This window comes from Schistocerca americana, chromosome X (assembly GCF_021461395.2).
Source record: "Schistocerca americana isolate TAMUIC-IGC-003095 chromosome X, iqSchAmer2.1, whole genome shotgun sequence".
NCBI classification, from domain to species: Eukaryota; Metazoa; Arthropoda; class Insecta; order Orthoptera; family Acrididae; genus Schistocerca; species Schistocerca americana.
Genome location: NC_060130.1, coordinates 580,168,622 through 580,185,216, shown reverse-complemented (window position 1 = coordinate 580,185,216; position 16,595 = coordinate 580,168,622).

Below are 16,595 nucleotides of genomic sequence, written 5' to 3'. Positions count from 1 at the left end.
CATACCAACATATGTACGATTTTTGTGTGTTGTAAACTTCATATATCTAAAGCTAAGAGAACGAAGAACTGTTTTCATTCCGGATAAAGTGTAAGGGATGCAAGTGATGAATATGAATTGAAAGAAAAATGTGTGTGAAATCTTATGGGACTTAACTGCTAAGGTCATCAGTCCCTAAGCTTACACACTAGTTAACCTAAATCATCCTAAGGACAAACACACACACCCATGCCCGAGGGAGGACTCGAACCTCCGCCGGGACCAGCCGCACAGTCCATGACTGCAGCGCGTGCGACCGCTCGGCTAATCCCGCGCGGCAATTGAAAGTAAATCGCTAACATCGAGGGAACTTCTGTGAATGCGCTTTTAATTCACAGCATTTTATGATGAAATTATTGAACTTATATTCATCTTACCCTCTAACCACTCCCCACGTTGATTATCGGAGGTTCGTCATAACGAATCGGTATAGTCCGTAACTTGATGCCACCTTTATACGATGTGACTGATCCTTGCTATCATTGTCGGAGGTCATCTGAGGTGTATTCACCATCACAATGCCGGAATGCCGGTTAGATTTCCGATGACGGTGATCATCATATTTCGAAAAGAACCAGCCTCCTCAAAGTGAGACGCAGCACCACGTGCTGTGAATGTTCATAGGGAGAAAGAAAGAAACATTGCAGCCAAATATGGCACTGTCACTGTATAACACTTCTATCTGCTACTGCTGTACCATAACCTTGAAGTTGGAGGCAGGTTGTGAAAAATCTCATTAAAGCAATTATGGTAAAACGCAACAGGGCAGTGTTACCTTCTGAGAGGAATTTTGTTATGTTGACCGTGATACGCCTAACGGAGGTGGCGTAGCAGAAGCGAAAGTCAGAAATACGTAATTATTTAAACAGTAATAAATAATATTTAACCTATCCACACTTTTTAAAGGATAAAGAAAACGGTCGCCAACCTAATTAGGCAAGAGAATGATTAACATTCTTGTTCAAGAAAAAGTCATTAGTCACCTTAACGAACAAACACAACCTATATTTTGCCACACGCGAGTGCAATGAACTCCGATACCTGCATATGTTCACGGTTATGATTGGAAGCTAACAGAGCAGAACAAACTATTTGCGTAAATATAACAGATAACGAAACACACTATTACTTTCAGGGCCTATTCAAACTAAATGGTCTTTATAACATTACTATTAATATTCTCTGCAGAATCATAAATTAGACATAGGTTAAGTATTATTTCTCAAACACTTTCCTAATTGACATAGAATTATAAATGTTGTTCACTGCAAAATTATGAACTGGTCACAGGTTATGTCTCTCAACTAAATACTATTCTATTTAGAATGAAAGTTAAAAGGAATTCACTAACAGGTTACTTTTCATTGTCTTTTGAATAAATAAATTACTGTTTTCATAGATAGTTGTCTTTCTATTAATCATTGTGCAGTATGGGCACAATAGGCATACTATGGATCCTGTTACAATATTAATATGCAATTTTAATACTTAAAAGAAATAAGTGCTTAACAAGCATGAGTATATAACTTTCCACAACTGCAGTTTTCCACTTTTACTACATTGAGACACAAAATTAAAACATTTGTAAAATACTGACTCACCTTCTGCGATTTACAACAAGCAGCAATGTGATCATTTACTAAGCAAAACTTTATAAGCCTCAGTCTTAAGAACTTTTAATTTTGAAGTTGGCAACAACACTTTAATAAGCAGTTTCAATAGGCAAATTATTTTCAGTAAGCATCATTTGCTTTAACTCATTCTCTTGCCACATTAACTTTAACTTTCTTTTTACTATGTTCAAGGGACATTAATTAGTAAAACACTGGGCTTTAATCTTCTTTCAGTGAGGACACTCGGTAATCACTTTAGTTCAAATGGAGATGAACCTGAGAGGTGTTATAATAAGGAAAAAAGTCAGGGTAGGTACATAAATTCAGTTATAAATTACCTTATATTTGAGCACACTAACGCATTCAATAAGCTGATCCTTCACTGTACATTATTATAGTATTCCGTTATACTGATTGCGCAATGTGGTGGCAACTGCATGTTGCTAAGTGGATATGCAGGCAGAATTGCTGGATTCTGTTCCTTCTTGGTGGCGATGATAGATACAAATTCCAGAATAGTTCCAGCTACTTATCCATCCATTCGAGGTATTGGTAAGCGGCAGGAAAAGCCCCTCTTGGAACCAGCACAATACACAAGTTTAGCATGGTCAGTGCACAGTTTGGTAGCTCGTCCCAGACTGAGTCTTGTTCCACCTATTCTACCTAGGCCAACCACAATTTGCGTGCGCTACTAAGATCCGTTCTCGAGGGGAACCACACTGCCTCTTACACACAAAATAACTAAGATTCCTAAGTGAAGGTCAGCAGTTTACATAACAGCACGCAAACATTTTAAATAAAACAGAACATTTACACATATTACTATTTCTACAAAAAAAATTATTCACCCAAATTCCAAATGCATACAGTAAGTTTTGTCTCCCTCCAATTGAGACAAAGAATTTAAATGACAGGTATATTACATTGCATAGAATCAAACCATGACATCCAAAGTTTTTATAAAGAAAGGAGTATACAGTTTTGTGTTATCGATTCAATCAAACATGTTTACAGAAGCTCAACGATGTAACATTAAATGAAACAAAAGCAAAATAAATCAGTAGAGCACTAGAGTTATGGTGTCACAACTGTAAGTGAAAATCACCGTTTATATACACAACAGGTGGCGTATTGTGGTAGCGAGAGAACACATCACCAAGGATAAATGTTAATTTTTCTCCTCTAATGTAGAATCTAACCTGCCAGGAATTGCTTCATGTACAACTTTTCTTACAGTTTACTTGCATATAGATAGAGAGGAATTTTGTCTGCTAGCATTCGCAGAAGCACTTGCGAATATACTACCAATGCAGTAGCGGGAATCAGTAGACGGTAATATTCTCCTCCCCCCCCCCCCCCCTTTCTCCTCTCTCCTATCTACAAAGTGACGTTATCATTCAGGAATCTATATTTTTTGTGCTTCAATTATAACTACTGATAACGAAGGTAACGATAGCCCCCCACCCCGACCTCCATCCATGGCGAATGTCCAATGAGCGTCAATGATTCATCTCTCCCCTTCCCGAAATGTCGGATTGGGGTGCTGATGAGCCATAGCAGCAACATGAAGCTAGAGATGACGATGCCTGCCCTCAAAGTGATGAGGATCCCTGCCCTCATCCACTCGTGGCGGATATCGAAGACGCTGTCACTGATTTCATTTATCCCCCTCCCACCAGCTCGTATGTAGGCCATCTAATGCTTCATTTCATATGCGTTACAGCTGAAACGTCAGACTGGGGTGGAGGCGCGCGCTCACGTTACCTAAGTAGTATTTCAATATACTGTAGGTTGTCTCATAGGAAAGGTTGAGTTACCACCGACCGGAATGATGGTGTAGCATAGATGGGATGCAAATGAAAAAATATTTCGACAACATTTTAACGGACGTTGCCTCCGAGGAGAGTCTCAAGACTTACGCATGTATGTTAATGAACGATTAACCGGAATGCGTCTGCAGCAGCTGTGTGGTGCAACCTGTCACTCACGTAAGTACATGTCTCCTCTTACTGTCAAATTGTTATTTCCTATACGTATGTATATCACAGAGCTGAGCACTCTTAAGTCAAAATTCTAATGCTTTTATCTTTTTCTTTCCCCGGATCAATCGATATATTGTATGAACAAACCTCACATTACGAGTAATGTGAGCGAAGAAGGTGAGTAGCACCGTGGTTTGGTAGTTATGATACTAAAATGTTACATGGAGGATCGTGAGTTCAAAACTAACCTCAAATGTACAATTTTAATTTCTATAACACTCTAGAAGTATCCACAAATATCAAGAATCATTGTACTGGAATGTTCTGTACAGGGTGGTCCATTGATCGTGACGGGGCCAAATATCTCACGAAATAAGCGTCAAACGAAAAAACTACAAAGAACGAAACTTGTCTATCTTGAAGGGGGAAACCTGATGGCGCTGTGGCTGGCCCGCTAGATGGCGCTGCCATAGGTCAAACGGATATCAATTGCGTTTTTTAAAATAGGAACCCCCATTTTTTATTACACGTTCGTGTAGTATATAAAGAAATATGAATGTTTTAGTTGGACCAATTTTTCGTTTTGTGATAGATGGCACTGTAATAGTCACAAACATATGGCTTGCATTTTAGACGAACAGTTGGTAACAGGTAGGTTTTTAAATTAAAGTACAGAACGTAGGTACGTTTGAACATTTTATTTCGGTTGTTCCAATGTGATACATGTACCATTGTGAACTTATCATGTCTGAGAAAGAATGCTGTTACAGCGTGATTACCTGCAAATACCACATTAATGCAATAAATGTTCAAAATGATGTCCGTAAACCTCAAAGCATTTGGCAATACGTGTAACGACATTGCTCTCAACAGCGAGTAGTTCGCCTTCCGTAATGTTCGCACATGCATTGACAATTCGCTGACGCATGTTGTCAGTCTTGCCGGTGGATCACGACAGCAAATATCCTTCAACTTTCCCCACAGAAAGTAATCCGGGGACGTCAGATCCGGTGAACGTGCGGGCCCTGGTATGGTGCTTCGACAACCAATCCACCTGTCATGAAATATACTATTCAATACCGCTTCAACCGCACGCGAGCTATGTGCGGGACATCCATCATGTTGGAAGTACGACGCCATTTGGCATGCAGTGAAACATCTTGTAGTAACATCGGTAGAACATTACGTAGCAGCCGGCCGAAGTGGCAGAGCGGTTCTAGGCGCTACAGTCTGGAACCGCGCGACTGCTACGGTCACAGGTTCGAATCCTGCCTCGGACATGGATGTGTGTGATGTCCTTAGGTTTAAGTAGTTCTAAGTTCTAGGGGACTGATGACCTCAGAAGTTAAGTCCCATAGTGCTCAGAGCCACCCAACCATTACGTAGGAAGTCAGCATACATTGCACCATTTAGATTGCCATCGATAAAATGGTGGCCAATTATCCTTCCTCCCATAATGCCGCACCATACATTAACCCGCCAAGGTCGCTAATGTTCCACTTGTCGCAGCCGTCGTGGATTTTCCGTTGCCCAATAGTGCTTAATATGCCGGTTTACGTTACCGTTGTTGGTGAATGACGTTTCGTTGCTAAATAGGACGCGTGCAAAAAATCTGTCATCGCCCCGTAATTTCTCTTGTGTCCAGTGGTAGAACTGTACATGACGTTCAGAGTCGTCGCCATGCAGTTCCTGGTGCATAGAGATATGGTACGGGTGCAGTCGATGTTGATGTAGCATTCTCAACACCGACGTTTTTGAGATTCCCGATTCTCGCGTATTTTGTCTGCTACTGATGTACGGATTAGCCTCGACAACAACTAAAACACCTACTTGGGCATCTTAATTTGTTGCAGGTCGTGGTTGACGTTTCACATGTGGCTGAACACTTCTTGTTTCCTTAAATAACGTAACTATCCGGCGAACGGTCCGGACACTTGGATGATGTCGTCCAGGATACCGAGCAGCATACATAGCACACGCCCGTTGGGCATTTTGATCACAATAGCCATACATCAACACGATATCGACCTTTTCCGCAATTGGCAAACGGTCCATTTTAACACGGGTAATGTATAACGAAGCAAATACCGTCCGCACTGGTGGAATGTTACGTGATACCACGTACGTATACGTTTTTGACTATTACAGCGCCATCTATCACAAAGCAAAAAATGTGGTCCAACTAAAATTTTCATATTTCTTTATGTACTACACGAATATGTAATAAGAAATGGGGGTTCCTATTAAAAAAAACACACACACTTGATATCCGTTTGACCTATGGCAGCGCCATCTAGCGGGCCAACCATAGCGCCATCTGGTTTCCCCCTTCAAGCTAGACGAGTTTCGTTCTTTGGAGTTCTTTCGTTTGACGCTTATTTCGTGAGATATTTGGCCCGGTCACTAGCAATGGACCACCCTGCATATGCACTAATTCTGGTCGTAGCCTATCGATAATGTGAGAGCTGCTATTCACTTTATCTGAAATAACGATGCCACCCGTGACTTGTGAGATTATGAGGATGTACGAAAACCCCTGTTGCCTTGTCATCAGTAATGCGAGCATTATTTTACAAACATCATAAAATTTTATACAACTGTGTGACCTTACATACAATGTATGAGAAAACAGTAAAGCACCGAAACCTCAGATGACAGTGTAACTTCGTACACGTACTTAACATCAGCGGGCATGTAAATTACTGGAGTTGGATATCTCTGTGAGAGGTAGAACGGCCGACAGAGTATATTAGTGTAGTTCCAGTTTAGTGTTGTTACCAGGCCTAGTAGGGTATATAATGGTAGTGAACAGCGTCAGATGTTAAGTTATCGCTTTGAAGGACACGGAGATGATGTATGCACGGGTGAGTAAGCGTTATCAGCCCTGACAGAGTTTCAAAGAGGCCTCGTTGCGGTTGTCCGTTTGTGTGGGTGGTGGAATCGTGACTTATTGAGATTTGTTGGGCATTCAGATGTGGCAGTTTCCCAACTGAACGGCAAAGTGAGGGCAGACACACTCGTCGTCGAGGTTCCAGACGAATACGCCTCACCAAATGGAGGCTCGCCGTATTGTCAAGGAATCACATCACAACCCGTTCACATCTGCGTTCTGATCTGAGGACAAATAATGGACTCCCTGTGACATTGTTATCCTGCACATTGGTCGGAAACTAGCAGCAGTTGGACCAGAGATTTACCGTTCCACGGGTAGGATGCCATTAAGATCACAAAACAATCGTCTGCGTTGTGCCGTGACCAAGAAGATTGGAATACTGACGAATGGCGTCGCATTTTGTTCAGTAATAAATCACGATTGTGCACTTCCCGCAATGAGCATTGTCGGCGATTGTGATGGCGGTCTGGCCGGCCGAAGTGGCCGTGCGGTTAAAGGCGCTGCAGTCTGGAACCGCAAGACCGCTACGGTCGCAGGTTCGAATCCTGCCTCGGGCATGGATGTTTGTGATGTCCTTAGGTTAGTTAGGTTTAGCTAGTTCTAAGTTCTAGGGGACTAATGACCTCAGCAGTTGAGTCCCATAGTGCTCAGAGCCATTTGAACAATTTTGTGATGGCGGTCTGAGAAGCGTTCCCAGTTTCCAATGTTTTGGAGAATCGCAGAGGTGTTACTCCTGGCGTTATGCTGTGGGGATCTATCGAGCATCACCTCATATTACAGCTGGTAGTGATTGATGGTACTCTGACGAAACAACAATAAATCACAAACATCTTGAGTCCTCATGTCTTACGTCTCATTTGAAAGTATCGTGGTGCCATTTTTCAACAGGACAATGCCCGTCCACGATTGACACTAGTCTCTACGAACAGTTTGCGTGACGTTGAGGTACTTTCGCGGCCATCAAGATGAGTAGATCTGTCCCCGATACAATATGCTTTGGACTAGCTCGGATGTCAACTCTATCCTAGAGCCATTATATGCAATATGAAGGACCAGTTACAACAAATCTGAACTAACTTGTCTCAGATGAGAATGCACCAGCTTTATGACACGTTTCCCAACCGAATCAGTGGATGCATTCAGGCCAGACGGGGTACAACGTCATACTGATATGTGGACTTACATTGACAATTTCCTTGGTTTTTTTTTTTTTTGCTTTTTTTTGTCAGGCAATGGACTTACTTTTTGTCTGTCAGGATTCTTTCAACACATTGCCCAGTGAACAGAGAATCCACTAAGAAAATTAATCAGCAAGTTGAGAGCATCTCTGCTTTTTCATACGAATGTTTTGCTAACTTTGGTGTTGTCTGTAATGCCTATGCTTAACAGGGTAAATCGAATACATCTTTCAAAAGCTGTTTTGTCATCTGTCAGTTGTCTTATTTGGAAAGTGTCAATGAGGAGTACGATGAGACTCGACAATGTTGAATTGCTTAACAACATTTTAGAGCACTGACTTTCTTTGTCGCCACCTCTGCTGCCACGATTCGGTCTCTGTTTATAATGAAGATTTTAGTAAATAAATGTTTACAATGCTCCACATCTGATATAAGATAAATAATGTCATTTCCTTCAAAATGCGTTATGAGTGCAGAAACTGGATGCATTATTTTACTGAAATACACACATCAAAAAAAGTTTTGCGTCACCTCGGTTCCGAGAGTTCCGGAACCTGTACAGAATATTGGAGTACAGATCAAAATGGTTCAAATGGCTCTAAGCACTATCGGACTTAACATCTGAGGTCATCAGTCCCCTAGACTTAGAACTACTTAAACCTAGCTAACCTAAGGACATCACACCAATCCATGCCGGAGGCAGGATTCGAACCTGCGGCCGTAGCAGCAGCGCGGTTCCGGGCTGTAGCGCCTAGAACCGCTCTTCCACAGCGGCCGGCGAATACAGATCAACATAAACATCATTTCCGCTCATGAAAACCACACTCTGCATGTTGTACCCCCTTACAGCTAGACCTTCAGAGATGGTGCTCCAGAGTGCTGTACACACTGGTACCTTATATACCCAGTAACACGTCCTCTTGCATTGATGCATGCCTCTATTCCTCGTGACATACTATCCACAAGTTCATCAAGGCACTGTTGGTCCAGATTGTCCTACTCCCCAACGGCGATTCGGCGTAGATCCCTCAGAGTGATTGGCGGGTCACGTCGTCCATAAACAGCCCTTTTCAATATATCCCAGGCATATTCGATAGGGTTCATGTCTGGAGAACATGCTGGCCACTCTAATCGAGCAATGTCGTTATCCTGAAGGAAGTCATTCACAAGATGTGCACGATAAGTGAACGAATTGTCGTTCATGAAGACGAATGCCCCGCCATTATGCTGCCGATCTGGTTGCACTGTAGGTCACAGGATGGCATTCACGTATCGCACAGCCGTTACGGCGGCTTCCATGACCACCAGCGGCGTACGTCGGCCCCACATAATGCCACCTCAAAACAGCAGGGAACCTCGACCTTGCTGCACTCGCTTGACAGAGTGTCTAAGGCGTTCAGCGTGACGTGGTTGCTTCCAAACACGTCCCTGAAAATTGTCTGGTTGAAGGCATATGCCACAATCATCGGTGAGGAGAACGTGATACCAATCCTGAGCGGTTCATTCGGCATGTTGTTGGGCTCATATGCACCGCGCTGTATGATGTCGTGGTTGCAAAGATGGACCTCGCCATGGACGTCGGGAGTGAAGTTGTGCATCATGCTGCCTACTGTGCACAGTTTCAGACGTAACACGACGTCCTGTTGCAGCACGATAAGCATTATTCAACAGGGTGCCATTGCTGTCATGGGTCCTACGGTTCATAATTCGTAAGTAGCGGTCATCCACTGCAGTAGTAGCCCTTGCGCGGCCTGAGAGAGGCATGTCATCGACATTTCCTGTCTCTCTGTATCTCCTCCATGTCCGAACAACATCGGTTTGGTTCACTCCGAGACGCCTGGACACTTGCCTTGTTGAGAGCCCTTCCTGGCACAAAGTAACAATGCGGACGCGATCAAACCGTGGTATTGACCGTCTAAGCGTGGTTGAACTACAGACAACATGGGCCGTGTACGTCCTTCCTGGTAAAATGACTGGAACTGTTCGGCTGTCGGACCCCCTCCGTCTAATAGGCAATGCTAATGCCTAGTTGTTTGCATCTCTGGGCTGGTTTAGTGACATCTCTGAACAATCAAAGGGACTGTGTCTGTGATACAACATCCACAGTCAACGTCTATCTTCAGGAGTTCTGGGAACCGGGGTGATGGAAAACTTTTTTGATGTGTGTATATCTAAATCTGTAAACAGCACCCTTTTTTTTTTACTTGACCACATGTCAGCGTCTGCGTTAACAATTACGATAAAGGCATTTACCATCACTTTAGGTTAGTAAGCTTAGAAAACACTTGTTACTGTGTAATTCATGATTCAAACTGTGCTGTAGTACACCAAGAGCTATCTCTCTTTTGTTTAGAGAATTATTTATTCATAAAACCAGAATCTGTTTCTTGTGTGTTGTCTACTATCTTTACATGGCTTCTACAGATAGTTTTCCGTTAACGCCAGAAAATTACTCTTTCGTTGTCGTGAGTAGCAGTGACGAAAGTTTTGTCGTTATTGAGTGTCAACGCTTTCGAATGTCGTTATGATGTTCATAACAAAAATATTCATAAACTAAGCGGGCCGGGTTGTGGTTTTTTTAAAGCTACATTGTTTGGCACCCTCTCCTGCAGAACGCAGCTTCCTGGCTTATTCCTCTGTCTACATCTGAGAACGCAAGTGTCACAAGAGCATGCGTTGAGCTGCTGGTCTGTGGATATTTAACGTCGATTTTCGGATACGAGGCCTCTTCATCTCACGTGTATATCGTGTATTCCTCTCACACGAATACATTCCATGGGGACACTGAGGACCGACCCATGGTTCTCAATCTGCAGCATACACACACTGATTACTTATTTATTTTTCAAAATAAAAGTAAAAATACACGGACTGTACTGATATAGGCTTCGGTACAATATCCGAGGAAGCGATGTGCATCCAGTACTTATTTTTTTCTGTGCAAATTAAGAGAGAAACTATATCTCATGTAGTATAGTTACAACAGTTTCTCAATTACTTGGTCTGTAAAAATTAAGAGGACTCAACGGCTCAGATACTAGCTTTCTACTCGTAGAAGTGTGTCTGACCGAACAAACAAATGAACTTGCTTGGACACACAAACTGCCAGAGTATCACGCGTACCATCACATATGATGTATAGTCGGCGAATAACATACAATTCGTACATGAAATAACGGTAGAGCATTCTCATTCGGAGAGAAAATTTATACCTTCACGCAAGGAGGAAAAATCGCTCAGTTGCCTCGGCCGAGCTGTCGCCGCCATCGTGCCTACCAGGTGTATAAAGAAAGGGGCATTACTTGCTTTTATTGAAAGCTATAAATCTCTGTCTGAACTCTGGCTTATGGGACTTCCCGCTCAGAGTAACAGCAAAAAAAAAAAAAGACAGATGTGTATGAGTTTCTGGTCTTGGAACTGGAATTGTTGAAGTCTACGCAAGTAATGCCAGTGGTGTACAATTCATTAACCGCGATGATCGTCTTTATGATAAGTCAAACTTGAGGAAAATGACATGGTATAATAAAATTAATTAAATAGTATATTTTTAGCTAGTTCATTCATTGTTCTTTTTTTCTTTATCCTGTTTCAGGTTCTTCGTCAAAGCAAACGAGAGTAAACAATCAAATCAGTGCTGACCACTGTAGGTGTTGTCTTTTATCGCTTCATGAATTACGTGGGTTGCCCAAAAAGTAATGCACCACTTTTTTTCGGAAACAATGCTACGAATGCGAAACGTTAGTATGTATTATTTGAAGTCTTCCAAGTTGGCGCGCCAAGTTTCCATCACTTCTGACAGATAGCATAGTTGCAGGATAGTTTCAAAATGGCTTCTAAAGTGATGTACGTTACACGCAACGTGCCGTCATTGAATTTCTCACTACAGAGAAAGAAACTGTGAGGAATGTCCACAAACGCTTGTGCAAAATCTATGGAGCATGTGCTGTCGACAGAGGTACAATTTAGTCGCTGGGCATGGAGGGTGAGGTCATCAGAAGGTGGTTCGGCAGAGCTCCACGATTTGCAGCGGTCGGGGAGATTATCCACGGCTGTCACACCTGACATGTTGAAGCGTGCTGATTTTGTCATTCGCAAGGACAGACGCATTGCGACTCGGCAGTTGGCGCTATATCTGTCAATCAGAAAGGAAGTGTGGATGCTATTATCAGCACTCTTGGATATTTAAATTGCGTGCAAGATGGGTCCTGCGATGTCTAACGGTGGATCACAAATCGCACAGAAAAAACATTTGTCTTGATTTGTGGCAACGTTTTGAAGCTGAGGGGAAGCCTTCTTGTCCCAGACTGTGACAGGTGATGAAACCTGGGTTCACCATTTTGAGCCAGAAACAAAATCACAATCGATGGAATGGCGATATTCCCCCTCTCCAAAGAAGAAAAAATTCAAAGCAACTGCTTCCGCCAGTAAGGTCATGATCACCGTGTTTTGGGACTGTGAAGGTGTAATTCTCATTGATGTGCTGCCAAGAGGTGGTACCATTATTTCAGAAGCATATCTCAATATATTAACAAAATTCAAGATTCGCTTCCGGCGACTGTGGTGCCACCCAGGAGATGTTTTGCTACAACTCGATAACGCTCGGCCCCACACAAGTCTGAGGACTGCTGAACACATCGCAATATTGCGTTGGGCAGTGTTACCTCATCCACCCTACAGTCCTGACCTAGCCCCCTGAGACTTCCACTTGTTTGGGCCATTAAAGGATGCCATTCGTGGAAGACATTTTGAGGACGATGAGGAGGTGATTGACACAGTGAAGCACTGGCTCCACCACCAGGACAAGGATTGGTACCGATAGGGAATACATGTCCTCGTTTTGCGCTGGAGGAAGGCCACAGCACTGGGAGGAACGTGGAAAAATAGGGTGTGTTGATAAAACGCCATTCTTTCGTGCGTGTAATCTCATTATGTTCGAAGAAGAATTGTTGGTTCAAAAATGGTTCAAATGGCTCTGAGCACTATGGGACTTAACTTCTGAGGCCATCAGTCGCCTATAACTTAGAACTACTTAAACCTGACTAACCTAAGGACGTCACACACATCTATGCCCGAGGTAGGATTCGAACCTGCTACCGTAGCGATCGCGCGGTTCCAAACTGTAGCATCTAGAATCGCTCGGCCACACGGGCCGGCAAGAATTTTTGAAGAAGAAATGCGGTGCAATACTTTCTGGGCAACACTCGTAACACAGTAATTAATCTTCAATACCCTACCGTTTAGGGCATTCTTCTGCTACTGCTCATCCACAGATTTCTTTTCACATCCATGAAAAATTTTGCATTTTAGCTTCTTCATTCCATTGTTTTAAAAATTATCGTTGCCCTCAACTCATATTATAATGGAACGACTCTATGTAAATAAATAATACAACAAGTTTTTCGAAATTGTTTTCGATGTAATTGTCGATAAATAACCTCGAAATGATACACGTATGTTGCAGATGGAGGTGTCATTGTAATTAACAAATTGACTTACTTTTAGATGTATCGTACTTTGAAAACACAAAAAGATATAACTATTATTCCTTTAACTGTAAATTACTGTATTATTCCAAGAGCTTAAGTGATGGTTTAATTACGAGTAAAACTATTATCATGAAAATCAAACAACTAAATTGGACGACTGGTTTGGAACACTCCGTGATGAAGTGCGCAGCAGAAGCAGGAAGGCAGACAGTTACAAGACCTTGACATTAAAGAAGCTATGTTGATGTTCGCTGATGTAAAATTGTTGTGGTGGTAAACAGTGTATCAAAGCGTTATAAAGGTAGTGTGGCTTTCAGTTACTTGTTATTAAGTCGTCTCTGAAATCATGAAGACGTGGATGCAAGAATTTCTGGATTAACGACACTGTGAAGTCGTGTGAGCCATGACTGCCGCTGCAACAATGGTTACAGGAAGCTTCATGATTGATGGTTTGCATTAATATATGAGTGACTTGATAAAGCCATGTGAAATCATCGTGAACACATTTCCGACGACACAATCACGACAAGGCTAGACGTTCATTTTGTTTAATGGAGATCATATGAGGAGCATCAGTCATAATGGTCAAAGTGTGAATACTAAACTCGTATAGCTCATTATTAGCAGTGAACTGACTCTGAACTGATCATTCCATTTCTGTTCTATTTTCAATCCTTTCTCACTTTATTACAAACAGTAGCTACTGTCAAATTTGTCATCTTCAGAATCGTAATCATATTTCCAGAAACTTCGGTATTTCAAAATACTTTGTTAATTTTGCGGTTCATTTAAATGGTCTTTTTTAAAACCTAAGGTACGTGAATTCGTCACTTGTGCTTTTCAATTTGCCGAAGTAAATTTTGGTGAAAGTAAGTTCACAATACAGTCAATAATTTTCAAGAATTAATTATATAGAAGTTTTAAAGATCACTGCCTGAACGTGACAACAGAATCAGTATTGCTTGCTTCCATCTTGATTTCCTTAATACAAAGCATAATTATCAGATCTACTTACTTCATTCATAGTAAATTTTTGAATTAGTCGGCCGGCCGTTGGGACTGAGTGGTTCTAAGCGCTTCAGGCTGGAACCGCGCGCCTGCTACGGTCGCAGGTTCGAATCCTGCCTCGGGCATGGATGTGTGTGATATTCTTGGGTTACTTAGGTTTCAGTAGTTTCGAAGTCTAGGGGACTGATGACCTCAGATGTTAAGTCCCATAGTGCTTAGAACAAATCTCCATATATACTGGTGTCAATCCAAGTACATGAATTAACATAATCTAGAGGCCAATCATCAACCACAGTATCGAAAACCGTGAGAATCTGTACGGATGATTGGCATCCGGTAATCGTTAACAGGCCGACGTCTTGTGTAGATATTTATGACACTGTTTATCTGCTCTACCGACAAAATACTATTAACTTCAAAGTGAGTGATTGTTTCCTGTACATGCAGACGTCAGTACTACTCTATACTGTACGTCAAAGGAAACCGAAAGTAGTATTTAAAGCTGTATCTGTGTCTACCGATCAAATAGTTTGAGACCCAAATACATAATCGTTGTTATCTTGCAATACCCATGGAGTAGAATACATCGATATCATTCTTTCATCATCGAACTCCGATTACACTCTTCGGTAATACTAAATCAAGGTGAACTATAATCTTATTTTTACAGATGAACTCCGTTACTATCACTCCCACAAGTGTATTATAACCATATATTAATCCTGTAGCTGTTACTAATCTGTAATAATAACATAAGATACAGCTCTATATAAAGACGGTCAAATACGTTGCCAACAAGCCTTCTGGGAAGCTACGTCGTTCTAAGCCGTGCCAGTAACACGTGGTATGCGGATAGAAGAGCGGTCGTATTGTAAATGGAGCACTTGTAGTAGAAATCGTTCCCCAGGCATGTCGTTTCTGAACCCTACCGGATTATTTTCACAGAGCAACCGTGCAAAATGTCACCCATATAGACGTCCCACAAGTAGTATCGGTAAATAACATCGCTTCTCTGCTGTACACCATGTGGTTTTGTCACATCATTTTCGGAATCATTTGGATTTTTGTAGGCTGGAATTTCACGCTTTTGACGTTCGTTATGAACATAGGTATATAAACGATGTGTTTACGGAAAATCCGCTGCCACCTAGTTACGTTATTTCAGAACTTTACCGGATTACATTAACAAATAACTGTATGCTGACGTATTGCAAAGTATGATAGCATAATAGATATTGACGTGATAGCGAATATGAAATAGTACTCCAACTTGCAGAGTTCATGTTTTTAAAATATTTAGTTCCCTATTACAATGAGTTTACAAGTGTATACAACGAGTGGTAAAGGAATGCTAGGTTAAGCAAAATAAGTAAACCACTTTCAGTGTAGACTTTATCGCCATGCCTCCTATCCATCTGTAGGCATTAGCATGAAGTTTCATTATGTTAGTCACGGCAATGCCATGATGTTTTCATCGTAAAGAATATCTTTCGTCTAGAACGATTTATGTGTTTATATAGAGCTGTATTTCATGTTATGATTACATATTAGTAAAAGTTATATGATAAATATATGGCCATAACACACTAGTGCGAGTGATAGTAACGCAGTTCATCTGTGAAAATAAGATTATAGTTCACTTTGATTTAGTATTGCCGAAGAGTGTAATCGGATGATGAAATAATGATATCGATGTGTTCTGCTCAATGGATATTGCACGATAACAACGATTATGTATTTGACTTTCAAAATATTTAATCAGTAGACATCGATACAGTTTTAAACACTACTTTCGCTTTCCTTTGACATGCAGTATAGAGTAGTACTGACGTCTGCATGTACAGGATATAATCACTCACTTTGAAGTTGATAGTATTTTGTCGGTAGTGCAGATAAACAGTATCATAAATATCTACATAAGTTGTGGTGTAAGGAGGGCCGATATAATTCCTTTGATTACATGACGCGTTATCGCGAGAGACGTCGGCCTGTTAACTATTACCGGATGCCAATCATCCGTACAAATTCTCACGGTTTTCAATATTGTGGTTGATATTGGCCTCTAGATTATGTTAATTCATGTACTTGGATTGACACCCGTACATATGGAGATTTCTTTGTTACTGTTGATTATAAGGTAGTGGTTCATGTGTTTGTGCTCGGTTATACCTACTATTCTGTTCACTGTGTGGTCAATTCGATAGAGAATTCGCTTTCCCTTGTCAGACTCCATACTGGACACATTATCGTCTTTCGCTGTTACGAGTCAGTTTCATATTAATCAGTTAAGAAGCCTTGTGTTCAGAATAATTTTACTTCCCACTCTCAATGCTTATTCTCGTAATCAGTAGACGGCTTGTATTTCAACTATTAATTTTATACAAGAACTGATGTAT